Raw genomic sequence first — 26,173 nt, 5'->3', positions numbered from 1 at the left:
CAGTCTCATCAGCTTGCTCAGCTGCTTGCGCTGCAGCTCCCCAGTAGGGCTAACCTTCTTGAACTCTATTGAAGTGTTGTCGGTTTTGTATATTATTTTGTCGGCGTGTTTAGTTGCACTGGTGGCGATCTTTGATGCCCCGTATATGTAATTTGTTGTCTTCTTGTGCTTTATTATCATAGTGGCAAACTTTGATGCCTAGTGGATGTAATATGCCGTAATTTCTTTATTGTATAGTCTAGGTTTTTTATTATTCATGATGCTGTAGTTATTTTACTGTATATATATCCTGTCTTCGCAGTAAACCGACCAAACCATAAAATTACGGTACATAATCGGGTCGTCATGCAATCACGATGTATGATCCGCATCATGGGCCCCGTCAGCTTGGTCCGTTAGAAGGCCTAAATGTAAAATGGCCCACTAGTGGATTCGGGCCTTTAATAGGTCGTGTAAACCGTCGGCCCTCTTTTCGCAAGAAAACTCAATGGGCTTTTAGGAGGCTGAGAAGTAGGTTGGGCCTGAAACGTGCTGAACAGCTCATGAGCCAGCATCAGCCCGAAATGGACCCTGGCCCATGATTGTGCCAATCAAATCACGAGCTTTTAACAGGCCAAAATTGTCTCGGTCCTTGTTTGTCCCAATCAGATTATCGGCTGCGAGCAGGCTGGATGCAAACCGGGCCGTAGTTAGGCCCAACTATATGACGGGCTTTTAACAGGCCGAAATTAATATAGGGCTGAAATGTTAAACGGGCCCTTAACAGGCCAAAACTAATATCAGGCCGAATTACTAAATGGGCCTTTAGAAATTAGTCCCAAAAGCATAGCGTCTAGTTGACAGGCCAAATCTGATATGGGCCATAATTTAGCCCAAAGCCTCTTAAAGGGCCGGACCTGATCTGGGCCGTAATTTGGCCCAGAATGTGGTAGGCTTTTAACAGGCCGGGTCTCATATGGGCCATTGTTAGGCCCGGAACGTGGCAGGCCATTAATGGACCGGATCAAATATGGGCCGGCATTTGGCCAAAAACATGGAAGCCAATTAATGGGCCGGCCTACTAGGGTCCTCAAAATCTTGTGGGCCTACAGCTGCGCTGGCCCATTAATGTCGGTGAAATCTCATGGGCCTTTAGCTGGGCCGGCCCATTATCGTCCACAAAAATCTTGTGGGCCTTCACCTGGGCTGGCCCATTATGGCCCGCAAAAATCTTGTGGGCCTTTACCTGGGCTGGCCCATTATGGCCCGCAAAATCTTGTGGGCCTTTAGCTGGACCAGCCCATTATGGTCCGCAAAATCTTGTGGGCCTTTAGCTGTGCCGACCCATTATGGTCCGCAAAATCTTGCGGGCCTTTAGTTGGGCCGGCCCATTTAAACTTTATGGGCCACTTTTGGGCCAGTCCACGTGTCAACATATCATAGGCGCATCTCGCCCATTGGATGAGTGACACCTGTGCCAACACGGAGCTGACACATGTTTCCGTCAGCCAATCAGAATTTTACACGTGGAAAATCCCCATTGGTCCGGGCTGTTAACGGGTTATCGGATCCAAAACCAGAACCAATAGCTTAACGGCATTCCGTTACGGTGGATGCCACGTGTCGGTCACCCTTGACGAAAGAACTTTTGTGACGCGCGATTTATCGTCATGGAAGTGGACACTTCCGTGATGATAATTTTGGTAATGTCATGTAACACTTCTAGGACAGCACAGGCATGACTATCTTTATTCTATCATAAAATTATCATGGATGTACATGCATGACAGAAAACGTGACCTATAGTGACAAACACGTATCATCACAGAAGTGTATTTTTTTAGTGGGCCATAGGTTTCACTAGTGGCTTCTCTCATGATAGCATGTATTACGGTGGGTGAAAAAATTACTGCCGAGCAATTGATATAAGAGCGCATCGTTATGAAAATATCTAGGCAATGATTATCAAATATAGGCATCTACTGCTATTACTGCACACATCGACCGCTATCCAGCATGCATCTAGAGTATTAAGTTCATAAGAACAGAGTAATGCTTTAGGCAGGATGACATGATGTAGAGGGATAAACTCAAGCAATATGATATAAACCCCATCTTTTTATCCTCGATGGCAACAATACAATACGTGCCTTGCTGCCCCTACTGTCACTGGGAAAGGACACCGCAAGATTGAACTCAAAGCTAAGCACTTCTCCAATTGCAAGAACGATCAATCTAGTAGGCCAAACTAAACCGATAATTAGAAGAGACTAGCAAAGATATCAAATCATGCACATAAGAATTCAGAGAAGAACCAAATATTGTTCATAGATAAACTTGATCATAAATCCACAATTCATCGAATCTCGGCAAACACACCCCAAAAGGATATTACATCAAAGAGGTCTCCAAGAATATCGAGGAGAACTTTTTATTGAGAACCAAAGAGAGAGAAGAAGCCATCTAGCTAATAAGTATGGACCCGAAGGTCTGTGTTAAACTGCTCACACATCATCTGAGAGGCTATGGTGTTGATGTAGAAGCCCTCCGTGATCAATTCCCCCTCTGGCAGATCGTCGGAAAAGGCCCAGATGGGACCTCACAGGTACAGAAGGTTGCGGCGATGGAAAAGTGGTTTCGTGGCTCCCCTGGATGTTTTTAGGGTATAAGAGTATATATAGGCGAGAGAAGTACGACGGTGGAGCTACAAGGGGCCCACGAGGGTGAGGGGCGCGCCTACCCCCTGGGCGCGCCCTCCTACATCGTGGCGACCTCGTTGCGTCTATGACTTCCACTCCAAGTCTCTTGGATTGCGTTTGTTCCAAGAAAGGTCCTCGCGAAGCTTTCGTTTAGTTTGGATTCCGTTTAATATTCCTTTTCTGTGAAACACTGAAAGAGGCAAAATAATAGAAACTGGCATTGGGCCTCCGGTTAATAGGATAGTCCGAAAAATAATATAAAAGAGCATATTAAAGCCCATTAAACATCCAAAACAGATAATATAGTAGCATGGAACAATCAAAAATTATAAATACATTGGAGACGTATCAGCATCCCCAAGCTTAATTACTGCTCGTCCTCAAGTAGGTAAATGATAAAAACAGAATTTTTGATGTGGAATGCTTCCTAACATAATTTTCAATGTAATTTTCTTTATTGTGGCATGAATATTCAGATCTGAAAGATTCAAGACAAAAGTTTAATATTGACATAAAAATAATAATACTTCAAGCATACTAACCAAGCAATTATGTCTTCTCAAAATAACCAAGCAACTATGTCTTCTCAAAATAACTAGCCATGCTTCATTTTCGTCACACAAAATGCTCCTATCATGCACAACCCCGATGACAAGTAATACGTCCCCGTTGTATCTACTTTTCCAAACACTTTTGCCCTTGTATTGGACTCTAACTTGCATGATTTAAATGGAACTAACCCGGACTGACGCTGTTTTCAGCAGAATTACCATGGTGTTATTTTTGTGCAAAAATAAAAGTTCTCAGAATGACCTGAAAATCAACCGAGAATTATTTTGGAATATATATAAAAATACTAGAAGGAAGATCCACGTCAGGGGGGCCTCCACCTGTCCACGAGGGTGGGGGCGCGCCCTACCCCCTAGGTGTGCCCCCTGCCTCGCAGGCCCCCTGACGCTCCACCGACCTCAACCCTAACTCCATATATTCACTTTCGGGTAGAAAAAATGAGGGAGCAGGATTCATCGCGTTTTACGATACAGAGCCGCCGCCAAGCCCTAATCTCTCTTAGGAGGGCTAATCTGGAGTCCGTTCGGGGATCCGGAGAGGGGAATCCGTCGCCATCGTCATCATCAACCTTCCTCCATCACCAATTTCATGATGCTCACCGCCGTGCATGAGTAATTTCATCGTAGGCTTGCTGGACGGTGATAGGTTGGATGAGATTTATCATCTAATCGAGTTAGTTTTGTTAGGGTTTGATCCCTAGTATCCACTATGTTCTGAGATTGATGTTGCTATGACTTTGCTATTCTTAATGCTTGTCACTAGGGCCTGAGTGCCATGATTTCAGATCTGAACCTATTATGTTTTCATCAATATATGGGAGTTCTTGATCCTATCTTGCAAGTCTATAGTCACCTACTATGTGTTATGATCCCGCAACCCCGAAGTGACAATAATCGGGACCACTCCCGGTGATGACCGTAGTTTGAGGAATGCATGTATTCACTATGTGTTAATGCTTTGTTCCGGTACTCTATTAAAAGGAGGCCTTAATATCCCTTAGTTTCCAATAGGACCCCGCTGCCACGGGACGGTAGGACAAAAGATGTGATGCAAGTTCTTTTCCATAAGCACGTATGACTATATTCGGAATACATGCCCACATTACATTGATGAACTGCAGCTAGTTCTGTGTCACCCAAGGTTATGACCGTTACAAGATCGATCGCATCCGGCATAATTCTCCGTCACCGATCCATTGCCTACGAGCTTTCCATATATTGTTCTTCGCTTATTTACTTTTCCGTTGCTATTGTTATCATCACTACAAAACACCAAAAATATTACTTTTGCTACCGTTACCTTTTGCCACCGTTACCACTACTATCATATTACTTTGCTACTAAACACTTTGCTACATATATTAAGTTTCTAGGTGTGGTTGAATTGACAACTCAGCTGCTAATACTTGAGAAATATTCTTTGGCTCCCCTTGTGTAGAATCAATAAATTTGGGTTGAATACTCTACCCTCGAAAACTGTTGCGACCCCCTATACTTGTGGGTTATCAAGACTATTTTTTGGCGCCGTTGCCGGGGAGCATAGCTCTATTCTTTGATTCACTTGGGATTTATATCTGCTTATCATTATGAAGAACTTGAAAGATCCAAGAACCAAGATTTATCCCTCAACTACAAGGGGAGGTAAGGAACTGCCATCTAGCTTTGCACTTGTTTCACCTTCTGTTTTGAGTAAGCTTGCGACACCTAAACCTGCTTCTGCTATTAATTCTGATATGTCGCATGTTATTGATGATGCCACTTCTGCTATGCATGATACTTATGATGAAACTACTTCTATGCTTGATACTACTGTGCCACTTGGTGAATTTCTTGATGAACAACTTGCTAGGGATAGAGAGAATGAAATTATTGAAACTCATAATATTGATGAAAGTGATGATGAAGATTCTCCCCTAGATATGAATTACCTGTTGTGCCTGAGGGCTATGTTATGGATGAAGAAACTGCTAGAGATTTTCTTTCTTGCAATGATAGGAGTGATATTAAGAAATTATTAGCTAAGCTGAAACAAAAAACTCTGAATGCTAGAATGAAATATGATCCTCCTTATGCTACTTCACCTATCTTTGTTACTGATAAGGATTATGAATTCTCTATCGACCCTGATATAATTACTTTGGTTGAATCTGATCCTTTATATGGCTATGAATCTGAAACTGTTGTGGCAAATCTTACTAAATTAAATGATATAGCCACCTTGTTCACTAATGATGAGAAAACTTGCTATTATTATATCCTTAAATTATTTCTGTTCTCATTAAAGGGTGATGCTAAGACATGGTTTAATTCTCTTGATCCCGGTTGTGTGCGTAGTCCCCAGGATATGATTCATTACTTCCCTCCTAAATATTTCCCCGCTCATAAGAAACAAGCTGCTTTAAGGGAAATATATAAATTTGTGCAAATTGAAGAAGAGAGTCTCCCACAAGCTTGGGGGAGGCTTCTCAAATTACTTAATGCTTTGCCCGATCATCCTCTTAAGAAAAATGAAATACTTGATATCTTTTATAATGAACTAACCGATGCTTCCAGAGACCACCTGGATAGTTGTGCTGGTTGTGTTTTTAGGGAAAGAACACCAGATGAAGCTGAAATTTTATTGAATAATATGTTGAAAAATGAAAATAATTGGACACTGATACGTCTCCATCGTATCTATAATTTTTGAGTGTTCCATGCCAATATTCTACAACTTTCATATACTTTTGGCAACTTTTTATACTGTGTTTGGGACTAACATATTGATCCAGTGCCCAGTGTCAGTTCCTATTTGTTGCATGTTTTTTGTTTCACAGAAAATCCATATCAAACAGAGTCCAAACAGGATAAAAACGAACGGATAATTTTTTTGGAATATATGTGATTTTTGGGAAGTGAAATCAACGCGAGACGGTGCCCGAGCGGGCCACGAGGCAGGGGGCGCGCCCCTGACCCTCGTGGCCACCCCATAAGGCGATTGGTGCCCTTCTTTCTCCGCAAGAAAGCTAATATAGAGATCATGTTCAAATTTCAGCCCAATCGGAGTTACGGATCTCCGAGAATATAAGAAACGGTGAAAGGGAAGAATCTGAGAACGCGGAAACAGAGAGAGACAGAGAGACAGATCCAATCTCGGAGGGGCTATCGCCCCTCCCACGCCATGGAGGCCAAGGACCAGAGGGGAAACCCTTCTCCCATCTAGGGAGGATGTCAAGGAAGAAGAAGACGAAGGGGCCCCCCTCTCCCCTTCTCTTCCGGTGACGCCGGAACGCTGCCGTGGCCATCATCATCATCACCGTGATTTACACCAACACCTCTGCCATCTTCACCAACATCTCCATCACCTTCCCCCCTCCATCTACAGCGGTCCACTCTCCCGCAACCCGCTATACCCTCTACTTGAACATGGTGCTTTATGCTTCATATTATTATCCAATGATGTGCTGCCATCCTATGATGTCTGAGTAGATTTTCGTTGTCCTATCGGTGGTTGATGAATTGCAATGATTGATTTAATTTGCTTGTGGTTATGTTGCTGTACTTTGGTGCCCATCATATGAGCGCGCGTGTGGATCACACCATAGGGTTAGTTTTATGTTGATAGGACTATGTATTGGAGGGCAAGGGTGACAGAAGCTTCAACCTAGCATAGAAATTGATGCATACAGGATTGAAGGGGGACCAATATATCTTAATGCTATGGTTCGGTTTTACCTTAATGAACATTAGTAGTTGCAGATGCTTGCTAATTGTTCCAATCATAAGTGCATAGATATCCAAGTCAAGGATGACATGCTAGCAGTGGCCTCTCCCACATAATACTTGCTATCGGTCTAGTAAAGTAGTCATTTGCTTAGGGGCAATTTCGCAACTCCTACCACCACTTTTCCACACTCGCTATATTTACTTTATTGTGTATTTAATTAAACAGCCCCTCCTTTTTATTTACGTAATCTTTATTATCTTGCAAACCTGTCCAAAATACACCTACAAAGTACTTCTACTTTCATACTTGTTCTAGGTAATGCGAACATCAAGCATGCGTAGAGTTGTATCGGTGGTCGATAGAACTTGAGGGAATATTTGTTCTGCCTTTAGCTCCTGATTGGGTTCGACACTCTTACTTATCGAACACTATTGCGATCCCCTATACTTGTGGGTTATCATACACTTCCTGATCCAATCCCTAATCCAATTCCTGAACCAACTCCCGAGCCAACTCCGAAGAAAAGGGGTATTCTATTTCTCAGTCTTGAAGATTTGCAAGAGGCAAAGAAATCTATGAAATAAAAAGGTATTAAAGCTGAAGATGTCAAGAATTTACCTCCTATTGAAGAAATACATGGTCTTAATTTAACGCCTATTGAAGAAGTACATGGTCTTGATAACCCGACATAGGTAGTAAAGCTAAATTCTCTCTATAGATATGATAAAGCTGAACTCCCTCCTACTAAGTTTGCTAGCCAACGCTTAGATGAGTTTATAACTTTATGGTAAAGCAAGAAGATTTTAATGCTTATGTTGGTAGACAATTCAAACATAATGCTTATATGATTGAACACTTGAGTGATTATATGGCTAATGTTAAAGGTGAACTAAAACTTAATAGTAATCTATGGTTACCACTTAAGTAGAACAAGTACTTAAAGCTCAGAATGATTTGCTCAATGAATTGAATAGTAAGAAAAACGATAATGTTGTTAGAGTTATGACTAGAGGTGGTAAAATGACTAAGGAACCTTTGTATCTTGATGGCCATCCTAAGAGAATTGAGCAAGATTCTCAGAGAAATAATATTGATGCACCTAGTCCTTCTAAAAGGAAGAAAAAGAAAAATGATAGGACTTTGCATGATTCTAGTGAAGTTGTTGTTGACACACCTAAGAATCCCAATAATATTTCTATTTCTGATGCTGAAACACAATCTGGTAATGAGCATGAACCTAGTGATAATGTTAATAATGATGTTCATGTTGATGCTCAACCTAGTAATGACAATGAAGTAGAGATTGAACCTGTTGTTGATATTGATAACCCACAACCAAAGAATCAACGTTATGATAAGAGAGACTTTATTGCTAGGAAGCATGGTAAGGAAAGAGAACCATGGGTTTAGAAACCCATTCCTTTTCCTCCTAAACCATCCAAGAAAAAGGATAATGAGGATTTTGAGCGCTTTGCTGAAATGATTAGAACTATCTTTTTGCGTATGCGATTAACTGATATGCTTAAAATGAATCCTTATGCTAAATATATGAAAGATATTGTTACTAATAAAAGAAAGATACCGGAAGCTGAAATTTCCACCATGCTTGCTAATTACACTTTCAAGGGTGGAATACCTAAGAAACTAGGAGATCCCGGAGTACCAACTATACCATGCTCCATTAAAAGAAACTATGTTAAAATTGCTTTATGTGATCTTGGAGCCGGTGTTAGTGTTATGCCTCTCTCTTTATATCGTAGACTTGATTTGAATAAGTTGACACCTATTGAAATATATTTGCAAATGGCTGATAAATCAACTGCTATAGCTATCTGTATTTGTGAGGATGTGCCTGTTGTGGTTGCAAACGTTACTATTTTAACGGACTTTGTTATTCTTGATATTCTCGAGGATGATAGTATGTATATTATTCTTGGAAGACCCTTTTTGAATACTAGAGCGGTTGTTATTGATTGCACCAAAGGCAATGTCACTTTTCATGTTAATGGTAATGAGCGTACAATACACTTTCGGGGGAAACAACCTCAAGTCCATAGTATCAAATCTATTGGAAAAATTCCATCGATTATTTTTGGAGGTTTTGAATTTCCTCTTCCTACTGTCAAGAAGAAATATGATATTCTTATTGTTGGGGATGTGCATATCCCCGTTGAGGTAACCTAGTGTTATTCGAAAATTCCCCGGTTCCATGTTATTCGGAATGAGTTTGTTAACAAGACCTGATCAACCTTGTTAGTGGATTCCTTTTGATGAGCATGAGATGGATGAATTTAGAAAACACAACTCTCTGTACCCTCTTTTTACTTTCTGTTATTTATATTAAATAAAGCAAAAATAGTATTTTTTGTCTGTTTTCTGAACTATCGATGCAATAAAAATACCCTGAAAATAAAAGTCGTCCAAATGCCCTGAAAATTAAATATGAGTTTTTTCTAGAATATTTGAGAATATCTGGCACTGCAAACACAGCAGGGGGAGCAAGCACCTGGCCACGAGGGTGGAGGGCGCGCCCTACCCCCCTGGGTGCGCCCCCTGCCTCGTGGGCCCATGATGGCTCCCCTCCACTTATTCTAGCTACCACACACTCCTTCTTCCTCCCACAAACATCACTAACCAGCTCAAACCCGAGTCCAAGCTCATCTTGCTGCCATTTTCGATCTGCTTGCTCAAAGCTCCATTCAAAAAACTGCTTTGGGGGATTGTTCTTTGGTATGTGACTCCTCCAATGGTCCAATTAGTTTTTGTTCTAGTGCTTTATTCATTCCATATTTTTGCTACTTAGGTGACCCTGTTCTTGAGCTTGCATGTCAAATTTATGTGGTCTAAAGTTGTTTTGATGCATGATATTGTCTCTAGGCACTTGCAGAAGTAGTTGCTATCAATATTGTTGAGTTTGGTTCACTTTTATTCTGGAGTTACTAAAAATTTCAGAAATTTTCAGAAAAAGATGAAGAGATTTTTGAGGGGCTCATCGAGCTGAAGCTCGAAGGATAAGCAAAGTGAGGAGGATAAGAGGCCCAAATATAATCTTCCTCGCACCACGGAGTTTCGGCCATGTGAATGGCCTTGTGATGATTTCTTGAGAGCAGCCAGGATTTATGATGATTTCTATGAATTGGCTGAGAATGGAGGCCTCACCGCCTTCCTCCACGACCAACGCAAACAGTATCTCTTAGTCACCAATATCTTTGTGCAAAACTTTCATTTCCATGCTAGGAGCTCACCACCTACGGTGGAATTTTATTTATATGATGATCATAAGGAGATGTCACTTCAAGATTTTTGTCGGGTTTGTTTGATCCCTTTCGAGGGCAGCGTAGAGAAACCACATCATGATGATGTGGATGGGTTTATTGATACCATTGATGTAGGGGAAACGAGGAAGGTTTTGGACGCACGAATTACTAGCATACACTTTCCTGTTCTACGTTACTTTGCTATATTTGCTAGTAGATGCTTAATTGGGTGCGGAAACTGTGGAAACGTGAGTATCCCTGATATTGTTATTTTGTGTCATGCCTTATTTCGTGATGACACATTCAGTATGGGTGCTATTGTTGCAAAGCGGTTAAATCATAACCATACTAAGGGCCCCGTTCTTGGAGGCATCTTCGCCTCGCGCCTCGCTGCACACTTTAACATACCTATTAGGCATTATGAGAAGGAAGAGAAGTTGTTGCCTCCTGTTTATCTAGATTATAAGAGTATGACGACACATGATTTTATTGTTAAGAATAGGGAAAAGGCGCTTAAGTACAAATTAATATTTGGTAAAAATCATCCTGAGACTATTACCTTGCCTGCTCCTTCCTTGTTTGATTTACCTGCAGGCAAGTACCTTGTCTCGTTGGAGGCCATTCATGCCTGCCGGAACCCTACATCAGCTACTGAGCCAGAGCCGGAACCACAATTTGATCCTCCACGACAGTCTGATTACCAGTGGGATCCGGATGTGATTGCCAACCAGTGGCAATCCGAGGCTTCTTCATAGTACGGCCCCAACTATTACTTTGGATATCCGCCAGGCCAGCCGTGGCCATAGACCAACTTAGGCCAAAAGCCTAAGCTTGGGGGACTATGTATTTCTCACCGACATTACATTCATGTTCACACACTCATTGCTAGTTGTCGGTGCTCATACTTTTTCACTGTATCATCCATGCTAGTTTATTTTCCTTTTTATGCTTTCTTCTTGCAAGTTTAATAAACCTGAAGAAAAACAAAAAAATTAGTTCTAGCTTTTAATTAGTTTACTTTCCATGCTTGTAGTAGTAACTAAAAAGAAAACCCAAAAATATTTCTCGTTCTTCTTTTGCTTGTTGGGAGCTTTCCCGTGTAAATAGTTTTATTTCTTTTCTTGTTCTCTGGGGTCAAGAGAAGAAGACCATAATTAAAATGTTAAAGTGGCTCTTATATGCAATATTGTTGATCTGACAAAGAGCCCATATTACCTTGAATTAAATGCATGCAGATTCCAGCTTAGTACAATGCACGTGCACTATTATTATTATTATTATCCACACTATTCGGTCATGCAAGTGAAAGGCAATAATGATGATTATATGATGAACTTATTGAGATGGGAAAAGCTGGTATGAACTCGACCTCTCTTGTTTTTGTAAATATGATTAGTTAATCGTTCCTGATTGAGCCTATTATGAATAAACATGTTTGCAATGACAATTAGAGATTGTAGTTGCTTATGCCATGCTTAATTAGCTAGGTGCTTATAATGGTTTATCTTGCGTGCCAACATGCTATTAAAATGGTTGTGATGTGGTATGATAGGATGGTATCCTCTTTTGAACGATTCGAGTGGATTGACTTGGCACATGTTCACGCATGTAGTTGAAACAGAATCAACACAGCCTCTACGATATTTATGTTCATGGTGCATTATATCCTACTCATGCTTGCATTCGGTGTTCATTAATTTTAATGCATGTTCATGACTGTTGTCGCTCTCTAGCTGGTCACTTCCCAGTCTTTTTCTAGCCTTCACTTGTACTAAGAGGGAATACTTCTAGTGCATCCAACTCCATAAACCAGAAAGTTATTCCATATGAGTCCACCATACCTACCTATATACGATATCTACCTGCCGTTCCAAGTAAATTTGTATGTGCAAAACTCTAAGCCTTCAAATAAACATTCTGTTTTGTATGCTCGAATAGCTCATGTATCAACTATGGTTGTCTGTATCTTCCATGTTAGGCGGGTTATTCTCAAGAGGAGTGGACTCCGCTCCTCACCTCACGAGAAAATGGATGGTCACCGGGATGCCCAGTCCCATGCTTTATGCAAATCAAATCAAAATAATTGCAAACAAAACTCCCCTGGGACTGTTGTTAGTTGGAGGCACTCGGTGTTTCGAGCAAGCCATGGATTGATGCTTGTTGGTGGAGATGGAGTATAAACTTTACCATTCTGTTTGGGAGCCGCCTATAATGTGTGTAGCATGGAAGATATCACCATCTCTTGGTTGTTATGTTGACAATGAAAGTATACTGCTCAAAATATTATTTATCTATTTCAAAACCGAGCTCTGGCACCTCTACAAATCCCTGCTTCCCTTTGTGAAGGGCCTATCTATTTACTTTTATGTTGAGTCATCATCCTCTTATTAAAAAGCACCATTGGAGAGCACCACTATCATTTGCATTCATTACTATTAGTTTACATTGAGTATGACTTGACTGGATCTCTTTTACCATGAATTACAATGTCTAGTCAATCCTTGATCTTTAAAGGTGCTCTACATTTATGTTTTGCGGTCTCAGAAAGGGCTAGCGAGATACCATCCTATTATATCGTATCATGATTGTTTTGAGAAAGTGTTGTCATCCGTGATTTATTATTATTGCTCGCTAGTTGATTATGTCATTGATATGAGTAAACATGAGACCTAATTAAATGTTATTGTGAATATGGTTAGTTCATAATCTTTGCTGAAAACTTGAATGCTGGCTTTACATATTTACAACAACAAGAGCAAACAGAGTTTGTAAAAGTTTTTCTTTATCACTTTCAGTTTATCAACTGAATTGCTTGAGGACAAGCAAAGGTTTAAGCTTGAGGGAGTTGATACATCACTGTCGTATCTACTTTTCCAAACACTTTTTCCCTTGTTTTGGACTCAAACTTGCATGATTTAAATGGAACAAACATGGACTGACGTTGTTTTCAGCAGAATGCCATGGTGTTATTTTTGTGGAGAGATAAAAGTTCTCGGAATGACTTGAAAATCAACGGAAAATTATTTTGGAATATATAAAAAATACTGGAAGGAAGATCCATGTCAAGGGGGCCTCCACCTTTCCACGAGGGTGGGGGCACGTCCTACCCCCCTGGGCGCGCCCCCTGCCTCGTGGCCCCCCTGACGCTCCACCAACCTCAACCATGATTCCATATATTCACTTTCAAGGAGAAAAAAACGAGGGAGAAGGATTCATCGCGTTTTACGATACGGAGCCGCCGACAAGCCCTAATCTCTCTCGGGGGGGCTGATCTGGAGTCCGTTCGGGGCTATGGAGAGGGGAATCCGTCGCCATCGACATCATCAACCTTCCCCCATCACCAATTTCATGATGCTCACCGCTGTGCGTGAGTAATTTCATCGTAGGCTTGCTGGACGGTGATGGGTTATATGAGATTTATCATGTAATCGAGTTAGTTTTGTTAGGGTTCGATCCCTAGTATCCACTATGTTCAGAGATTGATGTTGCTATGACTTTGCTATGCTTAATGCTTGTCACTAGGGCCCGAGTGCCATGATTTCAGATCTGAACCTATTATGTTTTCATCAATATATGAGAGTTCTTGATCCTATCTTGCAAGTCTATAGTCACCTACTATGTGTTATGATCCCGCAACCCCGAACTTACAATAATCGGGACCACTCCCATTGATGACCGTAGTTTGAGGAGTTCATGTATTCACTATGTGTTAATGCTTTGTTCCGGTACTCTATTAAAAGGAGGCCTTAATATACCTTAGTTTCCAATAGGACCCCGCTACCATGGGAGGGTAGGACAAAAGATGTCATGCAAGTTCTTTTCCATAAGCACGTATGACTATATTCGGAATACATGCCTACATTACATTGATGAACTGGAGCTAGTTCTGTGTCACCCTAGGTTATGACTGTTACATGATCGATCACATCTGGCATAACTCTCCATCACCGATCTGTTGCCTACGAGGTTTCCATATATTGTTCTTCGCTTATTTACTTTTCCGTTGCTATTGTTATCATCACTACAAAACACCAAAAATATTACTTTTGCTACCGTTACCTTTTGCCACCGTTACCACTACTATCATATTACTTTGCTACTAAACACTTTGCTACATATATTAAGTTTCTAGGTGTGGTTGAATTGACAACTCAGCTGCTAATACTTGAGAATATTCTTTGGCTCCCCTTGTGTCGAATCGATAAATTTGGGCTGAATACTCTACCCTCGAAAACTGTTGCGATCCCCTATACTTGTGGGTTATCAACAAGCTAAGCAATTGTTTCATACTTTAGTATTCTCAAACTTTTTCAACTTTCACGCAATACATGAGTGCGAGCCATGGACATCGCACTATAGGTGGAACAAAATATGATGATGGAGGTTGTGTGGAGAGGACAAAAAGGGAGAAAGTCTCACATCGACGCGGCTAATCAATGGGCTATGGAGATGCCCATCAATTGATGTCAATGCGAGGAATAGGCATTGCCATGCAACGGATGCACTAGAGATATAAATGTATGAAATCTCAACAAAAGAAACTAAGTGGGTGTGCATCAAACTTGCTTTCTCACGAAGACCTAGGGCATTTTGAGGAAGCCCATTGTTGGAATATACAAGCCAAGTTCTATAATGAAAATTCCCACTAGTATATGAAAGTTACAAAATAAGAGACTCTCTATCATGAAGATCATGGTGCTACTTTGAAGCACAAGTGTGGAAAAAGGATAGTAACATTGTCCATTCTCTCTTTTTCTCTCATTTTTTGGGCCTTCTTTTTTTATTTGGCCTTTCTATTTTTGATTTCCTCACATGGTACAATTCTCTAATAATGATGATCATCACACTTCTATTTATTTACAACTCAAAAATTACAACTCAATACTAGAACAAAATATGACTCTATATGAATGCCTCCGATGGTGTACTGGGATGTGCAATGATTCAAGACTGACATGTATAAAAATTATGAGCGGTGGCTTTGCCACAAATACGATGACAACTACATGACCATGCAAGGCGATATGACAATGATGAAGCGTGTCATAATAAACGGAACGGTGGAAAGTTGCATGGCAATATATCTCGGAATGGCTATGGAAATGCCATAATAGGTAGGTATGGTGGCTGTTTTGAGGAAGATATGCGGAGGCTTATTTGTGATAGAGCGTATCGCATCACATGGTTTGGATGCACCGGCAAAGTTTGCACCAACTCTCGAGGTGAGAAAGGGCAATGCACGGTACCGAAGAGGTTAGCAATGATGAAAGGGTGAGAGTGCGTATAATCCATGGACTCAACATTAGTCATAAAGAACTCACATACTTATTGCCAAAATCTACAAGTCATCAAAACCAAGAACTACGCGCATGCTCCTTGGGGGATAGATTGGTAGGAAAATACCATCGCTCGTCCCCCACCGCCACCCAAGGAGGACAATCAAAGAAACACCCCATGCTTCAAATTTGTTACACAAGGTTACCATACGTGCATGCTACGGGACTTGCAAACCTCAACACAAGTATTTCTCAAATTCACAAATACTCAACTAGCATGACTCTAATATCACCATCTTCATATCTCAAAACAATCATCAAGTATCAAACTTCTCATGGTATTCAATGCACTATATATGAAAGTTTTTATTATACCCATCTTGGATGCCTATCATATTAGGAATAATTTCATAACCAAAGAAAATTACCATGCTTTTCTAAAAGACTCTAAAAATAATATAGGTGAAGCATGAGATATCAATAATTTGTATAAAATTAAACCAGCACCGTGCTCTAAAAAGATATAAGTTAAGCACTAGAGCAAAATTATCTAGCTCAAAAGATATATGTGAAGCACATAGAGTATTCTAATAAATTCCGATTTATGTGTGTCTCTCCCAAAAGGTGTGTATAGCAAGGATGATTGTGGAAACTAAAAAGCGAAGACTGAAATCATACAAGACGCTCCAAGCAAAACACATATCATGTGGTGAATAAAAATATAGCCTCAAGTAAAGTTACCGATAGATGAAGACGAAAGAGGGGATGACTTCCGGGGCATACCCAAGCTTAGGCTTTTGGTTTTCCTTGAATTTTACCTTGGGGTGCCTTGGGCATCCCCAAGCTTAGGCTCTTGCCACTCCTTGTTCCAAAATCCATCAAATCTTTACCCAAAAACTTGAAAACTTCACAACACAAAACTCAACAGAAAATCTCATGAGCTCCGTTAGTATAAGAAAACAAACCACCACTTTAAGGTACTGTAATGAACACATTATTTAATTATATTGGTGTTAAACCTACTGTATTCCAACTTCTCTATGGTTCATACCCCCCGATACTATCCATAGATTTATCAAAATAAGCAAACAACACACGAAAAACGGAATCTGTCAGAAACAGAACAGTCTGTAGCAATCTGAAGGTTTCGTATACTTCAGCAATTCCAAATATTAAGAAAAATTACGACGATCTAAAAAATTTGTATGTTGATCTACTGCAGTTGGAATTGGTATTTTATCGCTCTCTGGTAAAAAGTGAAAATTATTTTCGTGAGTGCATACTATCTGTTTTTTTCAGCAAGATCAAAGAACAATCACCCAAGAAGATCCTAAAGGCTTTACTTGGAACAAACACTAATTAAAACCTAAAAACACAATCATAACAAAGGATAGATGATTTATTTATTACTAAACAGGAACAAAAATCAAGGAACAAAAATTAAATTGGGTTGCCTCCCAACAAGCGCTATCGTTTAATGCCCCTAGCTAGGCATAAAAGCAAGAATAGATCTAGGTATTTTCATCTTTGGTATGCAATCCATAAGTGGCTCTCATAATATATTCATAAGGTAATTTAATTTTCTTTATAGGAAAGTGTTCCATGCCATTCCTTAACAGAAATTGGAATCTAATATTTCCTTCTTTCATGTCAATAATTGCACCAATCGTTCTAAGGAAAGGTTTACCAAGAATAATAGGACATGTAGGATTGCAATCTATATCAAGAACAATAAAATCTACGGGCACATAATTCCTATTTGCAACAATAATAACATCATTAATTCTTCCCATAGATTTCTTAATGGTGGAATCTGCAAGGTGCAAATTTAAAGAACAATCATCAAATCCACGGAAACCTAACACATCACACAAAGTTTTTGGAATCGTGGATACACTAGCAACGAAATCACATAAAGCATATAATTCATGATCTTTGATCTTAATTTTAATAGTAGGTTCCCACTCATCATAAAGTTTTCTAGGGATAGAAACTTCAAGTTCAAGCTTTTCTTCATAAGATTGCATTAAAGCATCAACGATATGTTTAGTAAAAGCCTTATTTTGATCATAAGCATGAGGAGAATTTAACACGGATTGCAACAAGAAAATACAATCTGTCAAAGAGCAATTATCATAATTAAATTCCTTGAAATCCAAAATAGTGGGTTCATTACTATGTAATGTTTTGACCTCTTCAATCCCACTTTTATTAATTTTAGCATCAAGATCTAAAAACTACGAATCATTGGGACACCTTTTAACTAAAGTTGACTCATCTCCAGTCCCATCTTTATCAAGATTCATATTGGGCAACAAATATTTAATAGAAGACACATCAATCACTTTTAGATCTACATCTTTATTATCATGAAAACTAGAAGAACACGCTTTCACAAAGAAATATTTTTAGCACGCATCCTAGCGGTTCTTTCTTTGCACTCATCAATGGAAATTCTCGTGGCCTTGAGAGACTCATTGATATCATTCTTAGGTGGAATAGATCTAAGTTTCAAAGAATCAACATCAAGAGAAACTATATCCACGTTCCTAGCCAACTCATCAATTTTAAGCAATTTTTCTTCAATCAAAGCACTGAAATTCTTTTGCAAATTCATAAATTCTTTAACAGTAGTATCAAAATCAGAGGGCATCTTATTAAAATTTCCATAAGAGTTGTTGTAGGAATTACCATAATTATTAGAGGAATTACTAGGGAACGGCCTAGAATTAAAGTTTCCTCTATAAGCGTTGTTACCAAAATTGTTCCTTCCAACAAAATTCACATCCATAGATTCATTATAATTCTCAATCAAAGTGGAGAAAGACATATCATTAGGATCATAAGAAACACTCTTATTAGCAAATAATTTCATAAGTTCATCCATCTTTCCACTCAAAACATTAATCTCTTCAATCGCATGAACCTTTTTACTAGTGGATCTTTCAGTATGCCATTGAGAATAATTAACCATAATATTATCTTGGAGTTTAGTAACTTCTCCTAAAGTGTTTCCGTAAAAGTGCCTCCCGCAGCCGAATCTAAAAGATTTCTAGAAGCAAAATTCAATTCGGCATATTTTTTTTGTATAATCATCCATAAATTCAAACCATGTGTAGGGTAGTTACGTATCATTAATTTCATCCTCTCCCAAGCTTGTGCAACATGCTCATGATCAAGTTGCTTAAAATTCATAATATCATTTCTAAGAGAGATGATCTTAGCGGGAGGAAAAATACTTAGAGATAGAAGCATCTTTTCACTTATTCCATGAATCAATACTATTTTTAGGTAAAGAAGAGAACCAAGTTTTAGCACGATCTCTAAGAGAAAACGGAAATAGCTTCAATTTGACAATATCATTATCCACATCTTTCTTCTTTTGCATATCACACAAATCAACTAAGTTGTTTAGATGGGTAGCGTCATCTTCACTAGGAAGGCTAGAAAATTGATGTTTCATGACAAGATTCAACAAAGCAGCATTAATTTCACAAGATTCTGCATCGGTAATAGGAGCAATCAGAGTGCTAATAAAATAATTGTTGTTGGTATTGGAAAAGTCACATAATTTAGTATTATCTTGAGCCATCATGACAAACAATCAATCCAACACACAATCACAGAAGAAGCGAGCGAAAAGAGGCAAACAGAAAAGGGGCGAATAAAACGGCAAAGGTGAAGTGGGGGAGAGGAAAACGAGAGGCAGATGGCAAATAATGTAATGCAAGGGAGAAGAGTTTGTGATGGGTACTTGGTATGTATTGACTTGAGCGTAGATCTCCCCGGCAACAGCGCCAGAAATCCTTCTTGCTACCTCTTGAGCATGCGTTGGTTTTCCCTTGAAGAAGAAAGGGTGATGCAGCAAAGTAGCATAAGTATTTCCATCAGTTTTTGAGAACCAAGGTATCAATCCAGTAGGAGATTACACGCAAGTCGCCTAGTACCTGCACAAACAATCAAGAACCTTGCAAACAACGTGATAAAGGGGTTGTCAATCCCTTCACGGCCTCTTGCAAAAGTGAGATCTGATAAAGATAATAAGATAAATAATTTTGGTATTTTTGTTGTATAGATTGAAAAGTAAAGATTGCAAAATAAAATAAATAGTAAACTAGAGTTGCAGATAGGAAACTTCTATGATATAAGATAGACCCGGGGGCCATAGGTTTCACTAGTGGCTCCTACCTCTTGAGCACTGCGTTGGTTTTCCCTTGAAGAGGAAAGGGTGATGCAGTAAAGTAGAGTAAGTATTTCCCTCAGGTTTTTAGAACCAAGGTATCAATCCAGTAGGAGGCTACGCGCGAGTCCCTCGCACCTACACAAAACAAATAAATCCTCGCAACCAACGCGATAAGGGGTTGTCAATCCCTACACGGTCACTTAAGAGAGTGAGATCTGATAGATATGATAAGATAATATTTTTGGTATTTTTATGATAAAATGCAAAGTAAAATAAAAGGCAATGAAAATAACTAAGTGTTGGAAGATTAATATGATGGAAGATAGACCCGGGGGCCATAGGTTTCACTAGTGGCTTCTCTCAAGAGCATAAGTATTTTACGGTGGGTGAACAAATTACTGTTGAGGAATTGACAGAATTGAGCATAGTTATGAGAATATCTAGGTATGATCATGTATATAGGCATCACGTCCGAGAAAAGTAGACCGACTCCTGCCTGGATCTACTACTATTACTCCACACATCGACCGCTATCCAGCATGCATCTAGAGTATTAAGTTCATAAGAACAGAGTAATGCTTTAAGCAAGATGACATGATGTAGAGGGATAAATTCATGCAATATGATAAAAACCCCATCTTGTTATCCTCGATGGCAACAATACAGTACGTTCCTTGCTACCCCTACTGTCACTGGGAAAGGACATTGCAAGATTGAACCCAAAGCTAAGCACTTCTCCCATTGCAAGAAAGATCAATCTAGTAGGCCAAACCAAACTGATAATTCAAAGAGACTTGCAAAGATAACCAATCATACATAAAAGAATTCAGAAGATCCAAATATTGTTCATAGGTAAACTTGATCATAAACCCACAATTCATCGGTCTCAAAAAACACACCGCGAAACAAGATTACATCGAATAGATCTCCACGAGAAAGGGGGAGAACATTGTATTGAGATCCAAAAAGAGAGAAGAAGCCATCTAGCTAATAGGTAAACTACTCACACATCATCGGAGAGGCTATGGTGTTGATGTAGAAGCCCTCCGATCGATGCCCCCTTTGGGAAATCTCCGGAACAGGCCCCGAGATGGGATCTCGTGGATACAAAATGTTACCGCGGTGGAATTAGGGTTTTGGCTCCGTCTTTGATCGTTTGGGGGTACGTAGGTATATATAGGAGGAAGGAGTACGTCGGTGGAGCAACAGGGGGCCCACGAGGGTGGAGGGCGCGCCTGGGGGGGAGGCACGCCCCACTACCTCGTGGCTTCCCTGTTGGTTGCTTGACGTAGGGTCCAAGTCTCCTGGATCATGTTCGTTCCAAAAATCACATTCTCGAAGGTTTCATTCTGTTTGGACTCCGTTTGATATTCTTTTTCTGCGAAACTCTGAAATAGGCAAAAAACAGCAATTCTGGGCTGGGCCTCCGGTTAATAGGTTAGTCCCAAACATAATATAAAAGTGAATAATAAAGCCCAATAATGTCCAAAACAGAAGATAGTATAGCATGGAGCAATCAAAAATTATAGATACGTTGGAGACGTATCAAGCACCCCCGAGCTTAATTCCTGCTCGTCCTTGAGTAGGTAAATGATCAAAACAGAATTTTTGATGTGGAATACTACTAGGCATAATTTCAATGTAATTCTTCTTAACTGTGGCATGAATATTCAGATCGAAAGATTCAAGATAAACGTTTAATATTGACATAGAAATAATAATACTTCAAGCATACTGACTAAGCAATTATGTCTTCTCAAAATAACATGGCCAAAGGAAGTTCATCCCTACAAAATCATATAGTTTAGTCATGCTCCATTTTCGTCGCACAAGAATGATCTCATCATGCACAACCCCGATGACAAGCCAAGCAATTGTTTCATACTTTAGTAATCTCAAACTTTATAAATCTTCACGCAATACATGAGCATGAGCCATGGATATAGCACTATGGGTGGAATAGAGTATAATGATGGGGGTTATGTGGAGAAGACAAAAAAGGAGAAAGTATCACATCAACGAGGCTAATCATGAGCTATGGAGATGCCCATCGATTGATGTTAATGCAAGGAGTAGGGATTGCCATGCAACGGATGCACTAGAGCGATAAATATATGAAAGCTCAACAAAAGAAACTAGTGGGTGTGCATCCAACTTGCTTGCTCATGAAGACCTAGGGCACCTGAGGAGGCCCATTGTTGGAATATACAAGCCAAGTTCTATAATGAAAAATTCCCACTAGTATATGAAAGTGACAAAACAAGAGACTCTTTATCATGAAGATCATGGTGCTACTTTGAAGCACAAGTGTGGAAAAAAAGGATAGTAGCATTGTACCTTTTCATTTCTTTTTTTCTTTTTTTGGGCCTTTATTTTTTATTTGGCCTTTCTCTTTTTTATTTGGATAATGCTCTATTAAATGATGATCATCACACTTCTATTTATTTACAACTCAATGATTACAAATCGATACTAGAACAAGGTATGACTCTATATGAATGCCTCCAGCGGTGTACGAGGATATGCAATGAACCAAGAGTGACATGTATGAAAGAATTATGAACGATGGCTTTGCCAAAAATACTATGTCAACTACATGATCATGCTAAACAATATGACAATGATGAACATGTCATGATAAACGAGATGGTGGAAAGTTGCATGGCAATATATCTCGGAATGGCTATGGAAATGCCATAATAGGTAGGTATGGTGGCTGTTTTGAAGAAGCTATAAGGAGGTTTATGTGTGAAAGAGCGTATCATATCACGGGGTTTGGATGCACTGGCGAAGTTTGCACCAACTCTCAATGTGAGAAAGGGCAATGCACGGTACCGAAGAGGCTAGCAATGATGGAAAGGTGAGAGTGCGTATAATCCATGGACTCAACATTAGTCATAAAGAACTCACATACTTATTGCAAAAATCTACAAGTCATCAAAAACCAAGCACTACGCGCATGCTCCTAGGGGGATAGATTGGTAGGAAAAGACCATCGCTCGTCCCCGGCCGCCACTCATAAGGAGGACAATCAAAGAACACCTCATGATTCAAATTTGTTACATAACGTTTACCATGCGTGCATGCTACGGACTTGCAAACTTCAACACAAGTATTTCTCAAATTCACAAATACTCAACTAGCACAACTTTAATATCACTAACTCCATATCTGAAAACAATCATCAAGCATCAAACTTCTCTTAGTATTCAAAACCCTCATAAGAAAGTTTTTACTAATCTTGAATACCTAGCATATTAGGATTATTTAAGCAAATTACCATGATATTTAAGACTCTCAAAATAATCTAAGTGAAGCATTTGAGATCAATAGTTTCTATAAAACAAATCCACCTCTGTGCTCTAAAAGATATAAGTGAAGTACTAGAGCAAAACTATATAACTCAAAAGATATAAGTGAAGCACATAGAGTATTCTAATAATTTCCGAATCATGTGTGTCTCTCTCAAAAGGTGTGTACAGAAAAGATGATTGTGGTAAACTAAAAAGCAAAGACTCAAATCATACAAGACACTCCAAGCAAAACACATATCATGTGGTGAATAAAAATATAGCTCCAAGTAAAGTTACCGATGGAAGTAGACGAAAGAGGGGATGCCTTCCGGGGCATCCCCAAGCTTTGCCTTTTTGGTGTCCTTAGATTATCTTGGGGGTGCCATGGGCATCCACAAGCTTAGGCTCTCGCCACTCCTTGTTCCATAATCCATCAAATCCTTACCCAAAACTTGAAAACTTCACAACACAAAACTTAAAGTAGAAAATCTCATGAGCTCCGTTAGCGAAAGAAAACAAAAGACCACTTCAAGGTACTGTAATTAACTCATTCTTTATTTATATTGGTTTTAAACATACTGTATTCCAACATCTCTATGGTTTATAAACTATTTTACTAGCCATAGATTCATCAAAATAAGCAAACAACACACGAAAAACAGAATCTGTCAAAAACAGAACAGTCTGTAGTAATCTTCAGCTAGAGCAAGATCTGGAACCCCAAAAATTCTAAAATAAATTGCTGGACGTGAGGAATTTATCTATTAATAATATTCAAAAATAATTAACTAAATATCACTTTCCAAATAAAAATGGCAGCAGTTCTCGTGAGCGCTAAAGTTTCTGTTTTTTTACAGCAAGATTAACAAGACTTTCCCCAAGTCTTCCCAATGGTTCTACTTGGCACAAACACTAATTAAACACAAAAAACACAACCAAAACAGAGGCTAGATAAATTATTTATTACTAAACAGGAGCAAAAAGCAAGGAATAAAAATAAAATTGGGTTGCCTCCCAACAAGCGCTATCGTTTAACGCCCCTAGCTAGGCATAAAAAGCAAGAATAGATCTAGGTATTGCCATCTTTGGTTGGCAATCCATAAGTTGCTCTCATAATAGATTCATAAGGTAATTTAATTTTATTTCTAGGAAAGTGTTCCATGCCTTTCCTTAATGGAAATCAGAATCTAATATTTCCTTCCTTCATATCAATAATTGCACCAATCGTACTAAGGAAAGGTCTACCAAGAATAATAGGACATGAAGGATTGCAACCTATGTCAAGAACAATAAAATCTATGGGAACATAGTTACTATTTGCAACAATAAGACCATCATTAATTATTCCCATAGGTTTCTTAATAGTGGAATATGCAAGGTGCAAGTTTAAAGAGCAATCATCAAAATCATGGAAAGCTAACAAATCACACAAAGTCTTTGGAATCGTGGAAACACTAGCACCCAAATCACACAAAGAATAGCATTTATGATCTTTAATTTTAATTTTAATAGTTGGTTCCCACTCATCATAAAGTTTTCTAGGGATAGAAACTTCCAACTCAAGTTTTTCTTCATAAGATTGCATCAAAGCATCAACGATATGTTTGGTAAAAGCTTTATTTTGGCTATAAGCACGAGGAGAATTTAGCACGGATTGCAACAAGCAAATACAGTCTATCAAAGAGAAGATATCATAATTAAATTCCTTCAAATCCAAAATAGTAGTTTCATTAACATCTAGAGTTTTGATCTCTTCAATCCCACTTTCATCAATTTTAGCATCAAGATCTAAAAACTCCGAATTTTTGGAATGCCTTCTACGTAAGGGTGGATCATATTCAGTCCCATCATTATCAAGATTCATATTGCAAAACAAAGATTTAATAGGGGACACATCAATAACTTTTAGATCTTCATCTTTATTATCATGGAAACTAGAAGAACACGCTCTTATAAAGTAATCTTTCTTAGCACGCATCCTAGCTGTTCTTTCTTTGCACTCATCAATGGAAATTCTCATGGATTTGAGAGACTCATTGATATCATGCTGAGGAGGAATAGATCTATGTTTTAAAGAACCAACATCAAGAGAAATTATATCAACGTTCCTAGCCAAATCATTAACTTTTTGTAATTTCTCTTCATGCAAAGCATTGAAATTCTTTTGTGAATTCATAAATTCATTAACACTAGTCTCAAATTCAGAGGGCATCTTATTAATCCATAAGAATTGTTGTAGGAATTACCATAATTATGAGAGGAATTACTAGGATAAGGCCTAGGAATAAAGTTTCCTCTATACGCGTTGTTACCAAAATTATTCCTACCAACAAAATTCACATCCATATATTCATTATTATTCTCAATCAAAGTAGACAAAGGCATATCATTAGGATCAGAAGAAACACTCTTAGTAGCAAATAATTTCATAAGTTCATCCAACTTTCCCCTCAAAACATTAATTTCTTTTATCGCATGCACTTTTTTATTAGTAGATCTTTCAGTGTGCCACTGAGAATAATTAACCATAATATTATCTAAGAGTTTAGTAGCTTCTCCTAAAGTGATTTCCATGAAAGTGCCTCCCACAGCCGAATCTAAAAGATTTCTAGAAGAAAAATTCAATCCGGCATAAAAAAATTGTATAATCATCCACAAATTCAAACCATGTGTTGGGCAATTACGTATCATTAATTTCATCCTCACCCAAGCTTGTGCAACATGTTCATGATCAAGTTGCTTAAAATTCATAATATCGTTTCTAAGAGAGATGTTCTTAGCGGGGGGAAAATACTTAGAGATAAAAGCATCTTTGCACTTATTCCAAGAATCAATACTATTTTTAGGCAAAGACGAAAACCAATCTTTAGCACAATCTGTAAGCGAAAAAGGAAATAGCTTCAATTTAACAATATCATTGTCCACATATTTCTTGTCGGTGTACTAGAGTAGGGGTACCCTAGTATCCCGGACTTGTGCACGGGCAGTCGCAGCATCCCGCGACAAGGCTTGCCGGGTGACCGCCAAGGTCCTCCGTGGTTCCTTTGGAGCCATTCAAGAATAAAGTATCCAAGGCACCTCAAGACCCCGGCAGGAGGAGCTTGCCGGGAAGGCCAACCAAGGCACTTCAAGGAACTTGCCGCGACGCGCCACACGTCCCGGCAAGGCCCGGTGAGCGACAAGTTCCCGGACGCGACAAGACAACGACAGC

This window comes from Triticum urartu, chromosome 1 (assembly GCF_003073215.2).
Source record: "Triticum urartu cultivar G1812 chromosome 1, Tu2.1, whole genome shotgun sequence".
Lineage (NCBI taxonomy): Eukaryota > Viridiplantae > Streptophyta > Magnoliopsida > Poales > Poaceae > Triticum > Triticum urartu.
This window is presented reverse-complemented; position numbering follows the sequence as displayed.